Genomic DNA, 15,713 nt, shown 5'->3' on the forward strand with positions numbered 1-15,713 from the left:
TTGGTGACAACTGTTACTATCCGCATTATCGTGTTGTGAAATGATTGTATTGTACAAAGCCAATTACATAAAGTGCCTGTTTCAGTTGTCATTGGTTTGCTTTTTATTATTAGGGTTTGAAGTGACATGTCACACCAAAAGAACCCCACGTGTGTGTTAGCAGTAAACCAGTAAGGCCAGGCAAAAGGTAAGAGTGCTCTGAGAGAACAAATTTGATATCCTAATGCAACACAGTTACCAGAAACATGCAACTGACTATTCATATCAAATCACTGCAGTATCTTAATTGGTTGGAGAATTTTGGGGTAAGAATAAAAAGTAGATATTTATAAAAAAGAGAAAGATTTCCCAGTGGCTTTACAGCTATTTTACTGGCTTAATCACAGAGTAAAATGAGACCATTTAAACAACTTCATAGGCATAAAAGAGGGTTCACCTTCCGAGCAGAGATAAGCCACAAAGAGTATGTCTACACTTTGAGCTGCAGATGTAACTTGCAGGTTGAGGAGACATACCCACATTAGCTCTGATTGAGCTAGTATGCTAAAGGTAAAGTGTAGCCGTAGTGGCAAGAGCAGTGGGAGAGTCTAGCTGCCCAGAGACACGCCTAGAATCTCAGACAAAATTGTACTTGGGGCAGCTAGTTCTTCACACCAATGTGGCTCTACTCCTTACAGCATGCTAGCTCAGTCACAGCTAGTGTAGGTAGGTTGCCTTGAGCTGGGAATTATACCTCCAGCTCCAAGTGTAGACATACCCCAAGACTGCATCTGGATTTTGTTAAAGTTTGAGTACTTAGATCTGGGGTTTTGCCTCAGGGCAAGCAGAAAACTTTGGATTCAGATCTGGATCTGAGCTTCCCCAAAGTTCAAGGGTGTTCAGACTCAAGATTTGGGTTCAGGCTTTTCTCACTTGTGACCTTTCTAACAGCTAGAAAGAAGCCTTGTTGCTCACTGACCCAGAATATAGGTTTGTGATTTTGATTCTGGTAGATCAGATGTCAGCTGTTGCCAAGTCGGTAGGCATCAGCTGAGCTCTGCTAAATTCATAGCTGGAAACCAGATCAGGTCACCTGGATTTTAGTATTGTTCAAGACAGATATTAGACTTGTAAGGATGTGTTTAGTCTCTATAAAATGTTGTAAGTTGCTGCATGTATAAACTAGAGTTTACTTCACTGCCTCTCTCCAGTGCCTAAAAAACCCAGCTCCCACAGAAAAGCACCTGGAGACCCAGAATTCAGCCACCGCAGATTTCCAGCAAGGGTTGCACAGGGTCAGCTTCCCCACAATCAAATCCAAAGGAATAAAAGAAATTAACTTAATTCTTAAGTATCAACGTTATAAAATCTTATGATAAAGAAACATAAAAATCTCTCAGTTAGCTAGTCAGCTAGCCAATTAACCAACCACTCCATTAATTATATATCTATATCTATATATGTCTATATCTATATCTATATATAAACTGTTACAAGAAAACACAAAGTTGAGGCTAGGAAAATAAATTACTCTTTCCCCATTATCACATTTCAGTAAAAAAAAGCTGGTGCATCACACTAGTTGAGACAATTTATAACAGTTTGGCTAACATCCAACAGCATCCAAAGTACAGAATTAAACTATAAAAAATATTTTTCAATTCCAGGTTCCCCTTTCTATAATTAACAGTCAGGGCTTCCTGCTTGGAGGGTTAACCATATCACTAACTGGCTGCCAAATGCTTCAGAATTAGAGAAAACAGCCTGGCTTTCTGCTCTTGGGGCTCAGCTTCTCCCAAGCCAGGCATGTCAGGAGGCCTTTGGCAAAGCAGCTGCCTTCATGGAGTCTGAGTCCACCAACAGGGAACCTGATGACCACGCCCAAAACTAGCACACCACCTTCCAGAAACTTCTGAGTGTGGACAGCTAACTGTGCATCTGCCTAGCAACAATGATCCCGACATCATTTATTCCTACCCACCCCCAATCGATCTCTTAAAGAGATATCTCCCTACTAGGCACACGGGTTACACATGCATTAATCTTACTGGTAATGTCTGTATCCCATGCTCTAAGGCAGTGGCCCCCAAAATTTTGAGGGTCATGCCCTCCCTTACCCTTGTCTATGCCCCCCCTTACCGCACCCCTCAGCCAGGGCTGGGAGCCGGGATGCGGCTCAAGAGGGGATGCGGACAGGGGTAAGGGGGCCGAGGCTCGGCCGAGGCTGGGGGTGGTTCTGGGGCCAGGAGCAGGGACAGAACCACAGTCAGGGGCTGAGGCGGGGCGCAGGACCGAAACTGCAGTTGAGCTGCAGTGGGGGCTGGCAGCCAGGCCTGCAGCCAGGTGTGGCTCTGCTACCGGTCCTGCCCCCACCGCTAGCCTCGGCCCCAGGCTGGAAGCAGAGCCGCGCCAAGGCTGGGTATAAGGCCAGTCTTGGGGCTAGGAGCCGGGACCTGACTGCAAACAGGACCAGAGCAGAGCTGGAGGCGGGGAGGGACTGAATGGTGCTCCCTCCCCACCCCCATGGGAGCAGGCCTGGGCCCCACTGTGCTCCCCCAATGTTTCCTCTGTGCCCCACTAGGGGGGTGCACCTCACAGTTTGGAGACATCTGCTCTACCGTAACAGGTAAGTTTTGCTTTATAACTGTAAAAATGCCTGCTCTGAACTTGTGAACCCAGGCAGGAGTAGTTCTCCTGCCCAACAAGAAGGACTATCAAAACTAAATGGGCCAGTGTAGAACATCACAATACAAAGACTGGGTTAATAGCCCTCACACACCCATGAAGGTGCTATATTCAAGAAAGGTCCTCCAGTCAGCTTGAATTCTGAAAGAAGGAAATAAAGATAGCTGACTTGAAAATTTTTCATCTCTGTTGTTTGGACTCTAAAATGCATCCAGTGCTGACAGATTACAACTACTCAATCACCTTTTGTAACCATAGACTGTATGTAACTCATTTGTGTATATATGCAGTGGTGAGCTGGAGCCGGTTCGCACCAGTTCACTGGAACCGGTTATTAAATTTAGAAGCCCTTTCAGAACTGGTTGTCCTGCTACCAGTTCTAAAAGGGCTTCTAAATTTAACAACTGGCCAAAAGTGGCACCTTAGACACCGACTCCATGGGTGCTCCGGGGCTGGAGCACCCACGGGGAAAATTTGGTGGGTGCAGAGCACCCACCGGCAGCTCCCCACCCCGCACCCAGCCCCAGCTCACCTCTACTCCACCTCCGCCCCTGAAAGCACCGCCCCGCTCTGCTTCTCTGCCTCCCACTTCCCGTGAATCAGCTGTTCGCACGGGAAGCCTGGGAGGGCTGAGAAGCAAGCGGCGGCTTCGCGCTCAGGCCCAGGGAGGCAGAGAGGAAATGAGCTGGGGCGGGTGGGGGGGAGCAGCATGAAGAGGGCCGCCCGCGCCGCAGCAGGTAACCTGGGGGGCACGCAGGGGAACCGCTCCCCGCCCCAGCTCACCTCCGCCTCCCTGGGCCTGAGCGCGAAGCCGCCGCCTGCTTTTCAGCCCTCCCCGGCTTCCCAGATGAACAGCTGATTCGCGGGAAGCTGGGGACGGGGAGAAGCAGAGCGGCGCGGAGCATAACTCAGGGGTGGAGGCAGAGCGGAGGTGAGCTGGGGCCGGGGGCAGGGAGGGGAGCTGCCGGTGGGTGCTCTGCATCCACCAAATTTTCTCCGTGGGTGCTCCAGCCCCGGAGCACCCATGGAGTCAGCACCAAAGGAGTCACTTTTGATGTGATCGGGGGGGGAGTGGCCACTCCCCCTCATCCCTCCCTAGCTACGCTACCCCGCCCCTAGCAGCCAGAGGTAAGTACCGCCAGGACTCCCCACCTCACCCCCCGGCAGGTCCCTCTAGCTCTTAGGGGTGGGGTGGGGTGGGCACCCACTACAGTGGCCCACAAGACCCTCCTGCCCGGTTCTAGGGACAGTCAGGGGAAAGGGGTGGATGGGACAGGGGTCCCCAGGGGGCATCAAGGAACGTGGGGAGTTGGATGGAGAAGGAGTCCTGGGGGGCAGGGGGTCCACAAGGGGGTCCACAAGGAGTCCTCGTGGGGTGAGGAGGGAACTGGTTGTTAAGATTTTGGCAGCTCATCAGTGTATATATGTTGCCTGCTTCAACTAGTAAATAGCGCTCTCATTTCTTTTCCTAATTAGTAAATCCTTAATTAGTTTACTGTAGGATTGGCTACAAGCATTGTTTTTGGTGTGAGATCTGAGGTACAAATTGACTTGGGGTAAGTGACTAGTCTCATGGGACTGGAAACAACCTGAATCTTTTGTATTGTTGGTGTATGGCAACCAACTATCTCTCAGTTATAAATCAATTTAATTAAACAAATGCAAATTCCTAATGTAGATACACTTAAACCAGTTTAATACTATTTTAGCATCCATAAATTGCCAAAGTAAGATAACTGATTTAAGCAGGGATGAAACCAGTTTAAGTAGATCACTTTAACATCAATGACAGGTTTCAGAGTAGCAGCCATGTTAGTCTGTATTCACAGAAAGAAAAGGAGTACTTGTGGCACCTTAGAGACTAAAAAATTTATTTGAGCATAAGCTTCCGTGAGCTACGGAAGCTTATGCTCAAATAAATTTGTTAGTTTCTAAGTGCCACAAGTACTCCTTTTCTTTTAACATCCATGTTGCTAAAACAGGGCAAGTTTTTTAGTGTAGACAAGGGATAAGAAGGATCACATTATAGATCAAAGTTAGTATTCATATTATCATGTATTTATTTTGTAGTAGTAGGGCACAGTAACAATGATAAGTAACAACAAGGGAAACAAAATGGTCCTTGCTCCCCCCTAGCTCAATGCCTCTTTGCTCACCACAGTCGGTGTAGACCTTAAACCAAGTACCATCATCTGCCCCAGAACACCAACCCAACTACTTTTCAGCTACTTTGCTTCATTAACCTTAAAGGTAATCTCATTAGGGATTCTCTATAATACATATAAAGAAACTGTCATAAATATAAAGGGAAGGGTAAACACCTTTAAACCCCTCCTGGCCAGAGGAAAAACCCTTTCACCTGTAAAGGGTTAAGAAGCTAAGATAACCTCGCTGACACCTGACTAAAATGACCAATGAGGAGACAAGATACTTTCAAAGATGGGGAGGGGGTGGGGGAAACAAAGGATTCTCTCTGTCTGTGTGATGCTTTTGTCGGGACCAGAGCAGGAATGCAGGTCAGAACTCCTGTAAAGAGTTAATAAGCAATCTAGTTAGATATGCATTAGATTCTGTTTTGTTTAAATGGATGATAAAATAAGTTGTGCTGAATGGAATGTATATCCCTGTTTTTTGTGTCTTTTTGTAACTTAAGGTTTTGCCTAGAGGGATTCTCTATGTTTTGAATCTGATTACCCTGTAAGGTATTTACCATCCTGATTTTACAGAGGTGATTCTTTTACTTTTCTTTAATTAAAATTCTCTTTTAAGTACCTGATTGCTTTTTCATTGTTCTTAAGATCCAAGGGTTTGGGTCTGTGTTCACCTATGCAAATTGGTGAGGATTTTTATGAAGCCTTCCCCAGGAAAGGGGGTGTAGTGCTTTGGGGGATATTTTGGGGGGGAGACGTTTCCAAGTGGGCACTTCCCCTGTTCTTTGTGTAACACTTCAGTGGTAGCAGTGTTTAACCTAAGCTGGTAAGAATAAGCTTAGGGGGTCTTTCATGCAGGTCCCCATATCTGTACCCTAGAGTTCAGAGTGGGGAAGGAATCTTGACAGAAACCCTTAGAGAGTCTTACTTTTTCCCAATAAGAGTTTATTTCTGCTTGTCTTTTACTGCACAGATATCAGGAATGTCAAATCTTGTTTTCCTTAACTTGATAGAGATGTAGGCTCAGGGCTTTCTCTTCCCTTAATTGCATAAGTGTGTAATCCTTAATAAAAAAACCTCATTTTTCACACTGTTTATTGTGGTTTTTGAGTTAAAAATATTCTAAACAAACCCGTTAGCCAAGTTTTTTGTTTGTTAAAATATTCTAAACAAACAATATTCTAAACGAACAAAAAAGAGAGTATTAGACAGTGTGGAGGGGTGGGTCTATTTGAATTCCAGTCTCTCTACTGGGACAGCAGGAAGCTCCACCCTAGTGGTGAAGGTTCATCATAAGAAGAACTGAATGCAGTATGAAGGACAGTGTACTTCATCTCATATTTTTTCACTCCTCTCAAGTTACATGACCATTCACTTGGTCAACCCCATAAAGCTGACATATTTCACTACTGTATCAAAAGATGTTTATGCTTCAAAATTGTACAGTTTTTGTACAGATGGAGGCTCCCCTTACCTTTCTCACATGACTACAAAATACAAGGGAGCCCTTTTTCATGAACACTGAGGTAATACTTCTCACCTTGACGATTTAGAATGAGTATGCACAAGATGAAATTCAAACATGTTAAATTCAGTATGTTTGTTTTGAGGACATACAGGAAGAACTACATACATTTTTAATAGTCACTTTAATAAAAGTATTGGAAGAGAAGTGTGCTATTATTATTACTAACCCTACTTGCCAGTAAAAATGAACGGACAAAGGATTTTCAAGCCCAATGACAACAGCAAAATGGGAAAACAATAAACTTCAAGATGTAGGTCAAGCCAATGAAGACTTATGACTCTGGCAATGTTCCTCTTTAATGTTCCTATGCTATTTTGGCCTCCAGAACAGTGAAATGACTAAACATCTCAAAAAGAGACAAAGTGAGTGCAAATTGCCATTGTGGCAACTTTACATGATTTAAATAATCTACAGAATACTGTCTGCAAGGCACCCAGACAGCACTAAGTGAATTTTCACAAGTAAAACTTTACTTGCTATTAGTCCATTCTTGTAAAAGAAAAGGATAAACAGATTTGACATGTATTCACAATGTACAATATTTTCCTGTACAAACCTATTTTTGAATGTACAAATACATTCTGCATTTTACAACAAGCAGTTGAAAGACCATACTGCTCTTGAGTTTCTATAAAATAAAGAATATTATTCTGTAGTTTCATAACAGAATCATTGAAGACCCAATGATCCTTGCAATTAAAAAAGTGAAATTAAATTTTAAAATTTAAAAAATACAAGTAATTAAGATAGAAGGTTTCATCCAAATGGGAAATTATTGAAACCTATTCAATTCCCCATTATTTGTATATTATGTTATTTACCTGTCACAATGATTATGTATGTACTAGTCACACAAATTTTATGATTTGTGCTCTAGCCTGCAAGGTGCTGTGAACTCCAGCTCTGACCCAGCAAAGCATTTAAGGATGTACTTGACTTTATACATGTTAGTAGGCTCACTGATCTGCAGGATGGAGGAGAGCTCTTTTTATATATATACAGGTCAGATTCTCTGCCCTGCTCTACCTTCCTTTCCTCTGCTAGGAATCTCCCTTGTGCTAGTGGGTCCTCAGGAGGCACAGAACTAGAGATTAGCCATAACTCCTATGTCATCCCCCCACAGCCCCAGTACAGGAGGCATGTCAACAAATGTTGGGGAGGGAGAGCAGAATGCTCCAAGTATCCTCAGCTGATAGGATACTTGGGGACTGTTGTCCCCTAGTGCAAGTTAGAACAACCCTGAGGATGAAGCTGGGCAGAAAATCAAGGAGGCATAAGCAGCTCCCTTACAGCCCCCTCTCTGCTGCATTGAGCAAAAACTCAGGGAGGCAGAGAATCTGGCCCATAATTTCTAATTAACATTCTTTGTAAAATAAATACATGCAAAGCAGGGGAAAAGTTTCTCTCTATTTTCATTAACTTCTGACAAAAATGTTATCCAAGGCGACTTGTGTCTATGCTGCTAGACCTACTAAACAATATTACCTCTCAACCATGTTATCCAGTCATGATTTCCCCCGGATGCCACTTTCTGCTACTATTTCTTGCACCATTTCTTTTGGGATCCCAAACTACAGTGTGATTAACTGTTTGGCTAAGAAGAGGTATCAACTGTCATGCAAGAGTTACCCAAAATTAATTGTAACTGGAGTTGGGCATAAGGGAACATTTCTTATTTAAATATAAATAGGTTACATTAAAAAGGCATTCATAATATAAAAATATTAAACTCCATAACAACAAATCATCTTAAAAGTGAGAGTGTGGAATTTTATCTAAAGGAAAATGGTGGAACCCATGTTGTTTGATCAGTCCATTTTTTCCTCCATCAGCTACATTGTTGAGGGATCTTGATCATGAACACAGAATGCCTTGCTTTCAAATTGTCATTTTAATATCCCTTTTCTTGGAAACTGCCTCTTACATATACTGATGTCAAAAATCAACCTTTTTCCAATTTTGAAGTATAATGCGATTCTATAGGGTAGGCAGAGGACCACAAAGAGACATTAGACACTTGGCAAAATGTTCAAAATGGAACCATTTTTAAGTATCGGATAGACTACAAAATGTATTTAAAATCTTCAGACAATGTTCTACTTACCAAGGACACAAAATTAAAAATATGAATGCATAAAGATTTATTTAATTACAGAGGGATCAAAATAAGCCTGACAGTGGGCATGTAGTAGCAACCTTAACTATGGAGAGACTATTACCTCTCTAATCAATGCATAGCTACATAAGCTAGGCTGGAACTGTGGCTCTTTGGCTCCAAACAAATAGGCTTCTACCATCTGAGCCAAAAAACAAGATCTTTGTTCACTGTCTTTTATAGAAAACCTCACCCAGTCAATAAAGACAACATGCTCCAACACAACACACACACACTCCCCTGCTGAAATAAATGGTAGGAAAACTTCCACTAATACAAACTGCAAAAAGATTGGGCCTATAATTCCCACTTGAAATACCTGGAACTGGGATAGAGCTTAAACTATCTACAACACAAAATTGTGAACAGCTTCACTTAACTATAAACCATTTTCTTAAATGTAGGTAGTGCATGTGTTTTTGTGGAGATTTAAGCATCTGGGTAAGTTGGAAGTTACAAGCCATTTTTCATGTTAGAACATTCGTCTTTGTCTTCAGAGATTTTAAAGCAATTTTCCAGACAAACCTAGTATAAAACAAAAGATATAAGAGTGCTGAAATAGAGCTCTTTAAAGAGAGCTGAAGACAACCTTAACTATGCAGAAACTGCTGCCTCTTCATAGAATATTAGGGTTGGAAAGGACCTCAGGAGGCCATCTAGTCCAACCCCCTGCTCAAAACAGGGCCAAACCCCAATTGTTGCCCTTATCCCTAAATGGCCCCTTCAAGGATTGAATTCACAACCCTGAATTTAGCAGGGCAGTGCTCACACCTCTGAGCTATCCCTCCCCCCAAATAGACAGGAAAGGTTTTTAAACTCTCAGGGATCTATTTTAACAATCCACAGGTGAGTGAGCATAGATTCCAAGGCAACAAAATGAGAATATACCTATATGCTATGGAATACCTAGTTTTAACATTTTACACCATAGAACTGTTATTAGTAATATGCATGAGAATTATTATTCATTCACTATCCCTTTTAAGAATGCCAAAGACTAGATATTTAATTTTCATCTAACAAAATGTCACAACGAAACAGCAATGCCTTTAAGAATGTAATCTAAACATTATAATGTAATGTACAAATATTTTTTCTTCTATGAAAGTAACTTCCACTGTTACACCTTTATTTTAGTTAACTGCATTCCCAAATATCATGGCAAGAATTTCATAGTGTACAGCACTTTCATTAAGCAGCTTTAATAAGATCACTCAAGCATTTGTTCAGATGAATAGTTCATCCAAACGTAACCAAATTTTCAGCCAATATCAAGACAGTTATGATTAAGAATATATTCAGGCATAATACTACTTTTAATATTTATTCAGATTGCCAACTTCACAGTGACTATAATAGTGTTGTCCTTGTATATCACTTGTATTCAGTCCCCAGAGTCAAAGTAATTTGGCTAACATCCAGCTACAAATCACTCAGTTAAAATTATCATTCCCTTGGTGAATATTCATTGCATCACAAAGGATATATAGTATGAAAGATGATTATAAGCAACTTGTAGCTACTTGAGCTTTAACCTAACCTTGTTGTTATCCACAAATGGATAGTTATTTTACATTCATGTAAAGGACTCTGTGCACTATTATTAATTAATTTACAAAATGCACTGCATCAAACCAAGCAATACTATACTTGACAAACCACACCCCTTAATAGATAGTTTGTATACTGTGAATTTTCAAAACAAGTAAAAAAAATAATTTAACAACATATTGGATAGCAACTGCATAGTGAGGACAAAGAATTATTTCCTTAAGTCACAAGGCAAAAACTGGCTCACTGTCTAAATAGTTATACGATTAAATTGATATGAGCAAAAAGCCACCACTGAAATAACATTAGTAAAGCACTTACTTTTGCTAACCTACTCTTGCCGTGAATAATTCAAATGTGCAGGTGTTTCAATAACTGTATTTGTTTAATCACATCCTGGGTTTTACTGAAAATCTCACCAGCTCTTAGTAAAATTACAGCAGGACATACACCCTTTGGATGCCCCCTGAGAAAGTACATGTTGTATAGGTGATGTGCAAGATCTCTGAACAGAAAAATGTAAAATACATTGTTTAATTTCCATTAGGACTGCACCTTTTGCCATCTATGGGGATGGAAGGAAAAGCATCACAATTGTCAGAGCCAGTCTTTCGCATTCTTTTATTTTATGTGACTCATTACGTTTGGAGATCCACTGAGCCAGGACTCAAACTTAAGCTTAAAAACAGTCACTAGAATTTCTTGTTTAAAAGTTAACTGCTTTTATTAAAACTTTGGTAATTCTACCAAAATTAGAGGGAGAAAAGCTCAGAAATGGTTTGTAATCTTGAACAAAATTGTTATATTTCTAAATGCCTGTAACAGCACCTATTATATTGATGGGCACCTATGGAATATATATAACAATAAATAAAATCATATTAAGCAATAACAAAAAATAAAATTAATAATGATAATTAGACACCCAGGTACAATCTTGCAAGCCCAGGAGGATCGGTGTTGTTCCTCTTTGGGGGTGTAAACTGGACTTCTAACTAATGGAACTAGGGTTTCTCCATGTTTCCTCTCAGCCACCAATGGCCTGTGTGCAATTGAGCATGCTCCTCCCCTGATTTGCCAGTGGAGCCTCTGGTCACATGAGCAGGCCTCAGGAAATGACTGTATGAATGATTTACTTAGCTGTTAGCTACTGGTACATAATGGGACAGGGAAAGATTGCACCAGGTTCTCTCCTTCACGGCAGAACCAAGTGGAAAAGGTGGAAAAAAAGTAAAAAGAAAGTGGAGATGTGTTTCTACTGTGGGATAATTAAAGCTATCCCTCTATAAATTCCTTGCAGAGATGAGGCACTGTCGTTTTTATATAAAATAAACGAGGCAAGATCAACTCCAGGCAAAGGGACAGACTGCTGTCCTCACCTCACTACCTCATGGTAAACACAACAGGCACCAAGACACTTGTAAAAGGATTTTGCAGAGAGATGATTACTGTGCATTTATTTTCTCTCTGTAAAAACCACCCTATTTAGCCGTGAAGAGAAACCTGAGGAGTGAACCCAAATAAGGGGAGAGAAAGGAGGCTGGACTTCAAAGGGGCAGAGGGAGAGGATGAACAATGGGTGTTCAACAGGAATTTAATGGGAACTGTGATAAATAGGAGAGAAGCAAAAAGAGATGGGTGGGATGATCCCTGAGAGACAATACAGGGGAAAACAAGGGTGAGAGCACACATTCCAGGTAGGTGCTAGCACCATCAGCTCTCATGACCATCATAAACCCATCACCTGATGTGAACACTAAACCATTTGAAGAATTAGACATAGATAAGGGCAGTATAAATACCCTGACAGACAAACAGGGAGGAAGGGAGAAGAGACAACATAATACAGGAGAAAATACAGAGTGGACAACAGAGAATGCAGGCAAATACCAAAAAGATAAAGAATGACATGAAATGAAACAGTGTTCATCAAAGTAAGACAGACCAGGAAAAAGAGGGAGAATAGTAAAACCAGGGAATCCATTAGTCAAAAAACAAGCAAGAGAACTGCATGAGCCTGGACAGAATGAGTCCAAGATTGGAGAAGAGAAAAGGAAAGGAAAGTCATACTCACAACTTTTAGCTTGATATATTTTCCTGAATTTATTCCCACCGCTAACAATTGTCAATAAGTCAGTTACATGCAAGATACCCCCCAGTATTCTCCAAAATTCCAGCCCTGACGTGTTGTCAGCAATAGGAAGAAGTCAGTAAAACATGGGACAAAGCAATTAGCATGAAAATGAAGACAGATCCTTAACCAGAGGGGGATGCTCTGTGGGATGCAGGTGGGCTAAGGAGAAACAGGAAGCCTGTATTTACAAAAGATGGAACTTTCTGGGCCCTGCAGTATCTGGTTAGTACATAGATTAAATCTCAAGGTTTTGAACTCTCCTGGCCTTTGTTGTGAGTCATTATTGGACACAGATATTGCAGAAAGCACATCCTTTAGTGAGCGATCAATAAATCTTTGTAAGTGGGGGATTTATATATATTGAAAAGCTTCTACCAAACATTAGCATTTGTCAGTTCAAAACCACAAAACTATTAAGTAGAAAAATCAGGCAATTCATCCCTGTAACATTGAGCTGTTCAAAGTAACAAGGACATTTTGTTTAACATAACAACATGTGCTTTGAAAGGGATATTTAACAATAGAATCAGTGGAAACGGGAGACCTTATTTTTTTTGTGATGGAAGGGTCACTGTTCTTTTTTTCAAAAAAAAAAATTGCTTTCCTACATGCCATTCATTTCTTCCAGTCATGTTTATTTGGTAAACTATTTTCATAGTTAATAAAGCTCTTAAATGTTAGTTACTATTGTCTGTTGTGTGAAATAGTCATCATCTTAAGCAGTAAATCACATTATTTCAGCAATACCCTATTTACCTATTTTGATTCTGATATGGGATTGGAGATTTAATGATTTTAGAATCATGGACCTGCTGGGAACCCTGCTGGGAACCAGTTCTTGAAATACACACAGCTCGCAAATTACAGCTCTTGCTGCTGCAGCCACAGTACTGTTTGGAAGCATTCCTTTGATAAGGACAGTTTAAATGTGTAAAATATAATTATTTATAATGGCTTTTTGTTTCTAAACGTTACCGAATAACATTTTGACTGCCACATGGAGCAGATTCCAGGATTAAATAGATTTCTGTTAATTCAATTAATGGGTTTTGTGACTGTCGACAATGGCTCCTTGGCATTTTACTTTCATGACTTTCCGTTACCGTGTCTTCAGTCTAACCATTTCTTTGGTCTTAATCATATTTAATTTCTATGTCCAAATTCACCTTATTTAAATTGGGTAGACCAGTTCATCTGCTCCACTTCAGGGGCCTCAGTTATGTCAGATCTACAGTGGAGTAAATAGGGCCAGAGAATGCTTTTCCCACCTTTTTGGCCCACTCCATTTAATTCCCTCTGCATCACTCTTACTTCAGCAGTTGCATTTCAGAGCTTGATAATTTTAGTGTTATTTGCATCACTGTAAATGCAGGATTCCACATTATTTCACATTCACAGATATGTCAACCTTGCTCTGAGATTTTAGGGATGTTTATGAAAAAAATTAGGGATGTTGCTTAAACCTCTCTCTTCCCCTGGAGCTTCCCAGGGGCTTCTCCCCCCTCCACTCCCCTTCCTGTCTATCTCCAAGGGGACCTGGACCCCCTGGATTACTCCATTGCCCCCCCCCAGACAGGGAGAAAGGAAGGATCAGCCCCAGCAAACCTGCCCTCCTATACCTCCTAGGGCCCTTAAATATCTTGGCCAGCCCCAGGCCTGGACCTTCTTCCCAGGATGATCCTCCTCTTCTTCTCCCTCTTCTGTCCAGATTCTCCTCCCACACAGGCTGTGTAGTGAGGTTCTGATAGGAGGCAAGCTGCAGCGATTGTCAGTGGTGCTTGGGGCACTGTTGGATTCACTGACCAAGCTGTAGGCTGTGTGTTGGGCTTGTGCTCTAAAGCCCTGGGTGGACCAGGCTGGTGCAGCTCTGTTAATGTAGCCCAGCAGAGTCCACACAAGGCAATAAAGCACAACATGTAGCTTGTGGCTTGTGCGGTAAATCCAGCAGTGCCCCAACCTATTCAAAATTGCTGCAGCTTGCCTCCTATGAGACCTTGACTGAGCAGTCTGCAGGAGTGGCGGGGAGGAGAAGCCATAGCACATGTCTGCGCACATGCCATAGGGGTGGTGGAGAAGAGTGCCCCCAGCCATGGCAAAGTTATTTGCTGTGTTCAACGGTCCCAAGTGGTGGTGATTCTCTCTCTCTCACACACACACACACACAAAATTAGTAGCTTTAAGCCTGAATTTTGTAATTACATGTAAAAATTGGGACGATTACAGAAAATTCAGGAGAGTTGGCATCTCTGAATTCATGAATGCTATCAATGCTACAGTAAAGTTAATTTTACTAAACTGTAACTTTCAAGTTTTTAAAAGGTAGCCACTGAACGACCAAATTAAAGCTTTCCTCTTCTGGAATCTGAGGTTTCTTTCCAGGCTTTCAGAGTGGATGATCAATTGTCTGCCAAAGCAATTCCATTATGGAGGCTCAACAAGAGGGAGAAGGAAACATTGCAAAAAGCACAGAGCATTTATGTAGATGGCCTGGACTTTCAAGAGATCACAGGAGAGCCACAGGTTTTGAATCCTATTTACATTCCACTGTTGGGGGAAAGGCAATCCCTCTGCCCAGAGGGAACAATCCGACAGTATCCCTCAGTCAAAACCCACAGCCGTTTCCAGCTCTCTACATAGGTAAAATCCAAGACAATCTGAGTCTTTTTAAAGTTATTGTTTCGTATCATTTATATAAAGCCATTGGTGTTCATAAGTCTTAGAATGTTATGACTTGCAAAACTTTGTTTTGTCTTACAATTTATGGAAGTAGCATCATTTCATACCTATGGCTGAATTCTGATGGTCTACATTGAGTTGAACAATTCTATTTAGATTTCCAACAAAGATTATGGGGGAGGAGATATCTTCCCCACCATACACTGTTTATAACATATTTTTCATTATGTGCACTAAAAACAGATGAATGGGCCTCTTATATCAACTTACGAATATGGCATCATTCTCAAATATTTTGACATAGAAAGTTGTGAGTCTTCTACATCTAGGGCCTCATCCAGAGCCCACTTAAGTCAATACTCCCATGAATTCCAATGCGCTTTGGACCACGCCCTTATAAATGTATTGAGAAAGAGTATGAAAAAAGAAAACTGACCAATGGTACTTGAGCATCCAACCAGAAAAATAATTATTAGACTTGCCTTGTCTGCACTTAAAATGTTACAGCGGTACAGCTGCAGTGCTGCATCTATGCTGCTATAGTGCTTCAGTGTAGACAATACAGCAATGGAAGGGTTTGTCCTGTTGCTATAGTTAATCCACCTCCCTGAGAGGCGGTAGCTAGATTGACTGAAGAATTCTTATGTCAGCCTAGCACTGTCTACACGGGAGGGGGTGGTGGTGGTTAGGTTGGCATAGCTACATCACAGAGGAGTATGGATTTTTTACACACCTAGTTATGTCAATGTTTTCAGTGTAGACCAGCCCTTAGATTAAGTAACCATTGTCCACAAATTTAAATGCAGAACAGATCATCAAATAATCAAAAAGGATACAACTGTATAATGAATTTTC

The 15,713-nt window shown here is 41.5% G+C and overlaps 1 protein-coding gene across 5 annotated transcripts in view; it reads right to left on the reverse strand.

Moving 5' to 3' along the window:
• IMMP2L (inner mitochondrial membrane peptidase subunit 2) overlaps positions 1-15,713 on the reverse strand; it is an 852,317-nt gene that overhangs the window by 266,242 nt on the left and 570,362 nt on the right. The gene's annotated exons all lie outside the window — the stretch shown is intronic.

Source organism: Lepidochelys kempii, chromosome 1, assembly GCF_965140265.1.
Source record: "Lepidochelys kempii isolate rLepKem1 chromosome 1, rLepKem1.hap2, whole genome shotgun sequence".
NCBI classification, from domain to species: Eukaryota; Metazoa; Chordata; order Testudines; family Cheloniidae; genus Lepidochelys; species Lepidochelys kempii.